The sequence below is a fragment of the Vombatus ursinus genome, unplaced genomic scaffold (genome assembly GCF_900497805.2).
Source record: "Vombatus ursinus unplaced genomic scaffold, bare-nosed wombat genome assembly UNPS02014768.1, whole genome shotgun sequence".
Taxonomy (NCBI): Eukaryota; Metazoa; Chordata; class Mammalia; order Diprotodontia; family Vombatidae; genus Vombatus; species Vombatus ursinus.
Window position 1 is genome coordinate 36,888,555 of NW_020954546.1, and position 4,670 is coordinate 36,893,224.

Genomic DNA, 4,670 nt, shown 5'->3' on the forward strand with positions numbered 1-4,670 from the left:
TTTGAAAAAGCTCCTGGGAAAATAGGAAAACAGTTTGGCAGAAATTGGATATAAACCAAGATCTCACATCATATACCAAGATAAACTCTAAAATGGATTATGTGACTTAGACTTAAAAAGTGGCCTCACAGGTGAATTAGAAGAGCCAAAGAGAAATCAACTTTCAGTGGTATGGGTAAGGAAAGAATTTCTGATTACTGAAGTGATTGAAAGGATGACAGAAAGTAAAATGGACAATTTTGTATATATAAAATTTAAAAGATTTTGCACAAATAAACTTAATGTTGATAAATTAGAAGGGAAATGTGATGGGGAAAGAATATTTGCAGCAGCTTTCTCTGATTAAGGTTTCATTTTTAGGCTAGATAAGGAGCTGATTCAAATTTATAGGATGAAGAGCCATTCCCCAATAAATAAATTGTCACAGAAAATGAACAGGCAGTTCTCAAAGGGGGAAAAAAATGCAAACTATTCATAACCACATAAAAATGTTTTAAATAGCTAAGAATTACAGAAATGCAAACTCAAGCAACTCTGAGGTTCTACTTTATCATACTGAAAATATAGTAAAAGAGCAAAATGACAAATGTTGAAGGTGGTGTTGAAAACAGGCAAAGTATGGGACTGTCAATTGCTTCAGCCATTCTGGAGAATGATTTGGTACTATGCTCCATTGACCCAGCCATACTGCTAGAAGGCCCATACCACAAAGAGGTCAAAGAAAGTGAAAAGGACCTCCACTTACAGCAATATTTCTAGTAGCTCTTTTTGTAGTGGCAAAGAACTAGAAACTAAAAGTGTACCTACCTATTGGGGAATGCCTAAAGAAATTATGATGTATGAACACAATGAAATATTATTGTGCCATAAGAAAAGATAAAATAGGCAGTTTCAGAGGAATCTGGGAAAATTTTTATGAATTGATGCTAATTGAAATGAGCAGAACTAGAAAAACAAAGTATACAATGACAGAAATATTATAGAGAAAAACAACTTTGAAAGATTTGAGAACTCTAATCAGTGCAACAGTAAACCAGTAGTCCAGAGGACTGAAGATGAAACATACCACCCACCTTCAGCTAGAGAGGTAAGGATTTAAAATCTCATCATATTATGAATTTTTGCTATTAGGTTCCTTCCTGTACAACATCTTATGTAACTGGGATGGTGGCTTTTCTTTATGTGATAGGTCAATTTAAATTACTTATGTTGTATGGTCATAGATGTTCATGTGTTATCCATGTAATTAGCTGGAACTGCAAATTCTGTCTCTGGGAGGGAAGTAGGGACACAGTAAGGATCTGTGCTTGGCAAAAGATTGCAGAAAAAAAAAAAAGGCTGGGTGTATTGGGGAGGGCAAGGTCCCTGGAGAAGAGAGAGGGTAAAACTGAGGTTGTTGTTGTTGGACTTCTGCTGTTGAAAGAAATAGATTGTTAAATCAAGAACCTGTGCCAGCAGGGGCAGAATAATGGCTATGCCTTCTTTACTTAGTTTTTGTCTTGCTTAGACTCACTTTCATGGCAGTCTAAAGAGAGACTCGGAGTGAAATTAATTTCATAACTCGAGCTTCCAGACAATCACTCTGGGATTTCCTCAGAAGAGATTCCCAAAGCAGATTTTGTCAGCAAACGATGTCCACAAGACATAAAGTGAAACTCAAGTTACAGGCATTCCAAATCTGGGATCATTCTGAGTGACTTTGATTCGGTTTCCCTTAACCAGGTGCAGTGACTCATAACTATGGAGTAAAAGAGCTGTCAGCCTGTTCTTATCAGGGAAAGCCTTTGTAGACATTGTGCTTTAGCAGATGGAAGCTGAGATTCATGCAGATGTTCCTAAAGAGGTGACACATAGAAATCGGTTGCAGAGAGAAGCCACAAAATCAGAGGAGATGTTGAAGTGAGACAATGTGATTAGAAATATTCAACAGAAGAGCAACAGAGAGCATCATCACCACATTACCAGAGACATCAGGAGCTCTGAAGTACAAGTCCTGTCCCTCTTTCTTCCTTCTCTTTGGGATAGGGACCTAGTAGCAGGCCACCCCCACTTAGGTCCTGGCATGCTTTGCATGGAAGAGTGGGACATCGTTCCAGAATGCCCACAGGAGACTAGTAGTTGGTTATAAGCCAGTTTGGCAGGCCTCGTGCCTTCCCTGAGACTCCAGTCTGGGGATCTACTAGACTAGAGGAGGCTGGGAAAGTCGAGGGTCTCTTTCAGGCTTGAGTCTGTCCAGGTTCCACTTTCACTCCTTGCTGCTCAGAGGAGATTTCTCGTCATTTCTGAAGGATCTCAGGACGGTTCTCTGGGCCACTCCAGCTAGCTACTTGGAGTGTGTCCCCACCCGAGACCGCACTCTTCCTTGGCATTAAAGGAGAAGGACCGGAAAAATTCTTGCTGAGTTCCCAATCCTGCCAATTTATCCTGAGGATGGTGTTCACTGCTGAGCAACTAGGACAATCCAGTTTCTGCATATTTCCTACTTCCACTGTCAAGGATTTCTCCGCATTTCTTTCACTGTCCATGCAATGTATTTATCCCTTTATTTCCCTCCACTTTGTGGAAGGAGGACAGCAGACGTGCTTCAGTGGATGTGCGAGTCAGGGGCTACTCGAGGTGAAGAGACTTCCTGTGTTTCAATCAATGAGATGTGGATGCCCGTGGATTGGGTGGAACAGCTAAACAAATTGTGGTACCTGAATGTCATGGTCTATGATGGTGTTGTAAAAAACAATGAATAACCACAGACTACAGAGAATCATGGAATGATTTCCACACTCTGATGCAGAGTGAAGTAAGTGGGAGCAAGAAAAGAATGTTCACACGGACTACCTCAATGTCAGCGGAAAGCGCAACCACAAGATATTCATAAGTGAATGTTGCAAAAATTAGAAAGAAAATGGCTCCAAAGAAGAGATCTAAGAAGGCATTCCAACCTGCAGTCTTTTGCAGAAGTGTCTGAGGTCCACAGGTGTGGAACATTCCATATTGGTTCAGACTTTTTCAATCAATGTTCAATTTTGCTACTGTTTCCCCTTCTTCCTCTTCCTTTTCGGTAGAGACTATTGCTGGTTTAATGGTTTGGTTTTCTGGAGCGGCTGGGTGAAGAAAGAGGCAGAAATACTGGTGACGTGAAAGGTATTAGTAAAAAGTGCATTTTAACAATTGTAGGAGAGAAGGTCACTCTGTGGGTTCCCGCATCCCTCCCTCCCCACTGCTTCCATGAGTACCACAGGTGATTCGGGAAGATTTGGCCATTCTCCAGCTTTGTCCTTAGCTAGCCAAAGCTTCAAATTTGTCATTTCTTGTGTTGGCTTCTTGGCTCTGTCTTCTCCTATGAGCTGTGGCAGCAAAGGGTTTACAGAGTTTGCGGCGCTTCACTCCAGTTACGAGTGGGATTTCTGAGAGTCCCTTGTAAAAGAAGCTGGCCCGTACGGGGATCGAAACCGCGACCTTGGCGTTATTAGCACCACGCTCTAACCAACTGAGCTAACCGGCCTTTACTCGCTAACCTTGTAGTCAAGACCACCCAAGTATTACGGAAAAGGCCCGCTGTTCCTCTAAGATTGTTACTTATTGTTAGTTGATAAGTTCACCAGCTAAACATTTATTAAAGCAACTACTACCTGCCAATCCCTCTCCTAAGCGTTTAGGAAACAAAACAAGGCAAAAGACAAAGGAACTCACAATCTAAAAAAGGAAACAACCAGACAACAACTATCTGCAACAAACTCTGTATAGAATAAATAGGAAATAATTAAAAGAAAGTACTAGAATTAAGAGGGATTGGGAAAGGCTTCTTGTAAAATAGGCGATTTTCATTGGGAATGGAAACCAGGGAAGCCAGTAGTCAGACATGAGGAGGGAAAACATTCCAGGCTTGGGAGCAGTTTGGTCAGAATAATCCAGTACTGAGGCTTGCCAGGGGTGAAATCTGGGATATGATAAGGGGCTAGGGCAGAGGTGGGGAACTTGCTGCCTCGAGGCCAAACTTCAACTTCAGTCAAAGGGCCAAACTTGAGGACCTAGAAGGCCACATGTGGCAGTGAGGTTGCAGGTTCCCCACCCCTGGGCTAGGGATTTAAGAGAAGATAGTGACTAGTTGTATTGGTTCACCAAGGCATAAGATGGTTAAGAGAGGATAAGGTGACTAGAGCCAGCAAGATGGCCTGGGAGAAAAGTGAGGGACTAAAAGATTGAAGATAATGGTGTGTAGAAACACCAGGGCTGTTAAGAAAAGACAGAGGAAGAAGTGAAAAGCCAAGGGAGTGAGTTTAGATAAGGAATTCAGAATTCTTTAATACAGGTGGTGCATTTGTGGCAAGATCTAGGGTATGGTCATCTTTATGCATGAGTTAGGTAAGATGGAGGAGTAAATCCTGGGAAATGAGTAGATTCAGGAACTGAGTGGTTAGAGTATTTGAGAGAAATAATATGTATTTTGAAATGTCCCCCAAGTATGAGGGCAGGAGTGGAAGAGGAGAGGAAAAATTTGTGAACCCCAAACCCATGAACCCCAACTTGAAACAAAGTCTGCTCTAAGAAACAGATAAATGAAATTGGGGTACATATGCCCATGGTTTAGTTTCTCTCAAGCTGGCTTGACATCATTGCTTGGGAGTTCCGTTCAAAACTGTGCCCCCCTAAGGGGGCCAGTTCAGAACTGGCTC

General features: G+C 41.9%; 1 non-coding gene across 1 annotated transcript; it reads right to left on the bottom strand.

Annotated features, from left to right (window-relative positions):
* Positions 1–3,425: 3,425 nt before the first annotated feature.
* TRNAI-AAU lies at positions 3,426–3,499 on the bottom strand. The gene has a single exon. It is a non-coding gene; the product is annotated as a tRNA-Ile (tRNA).
* Positions 3,500–4,670: the final 1,171 nt, after the last annotated feature.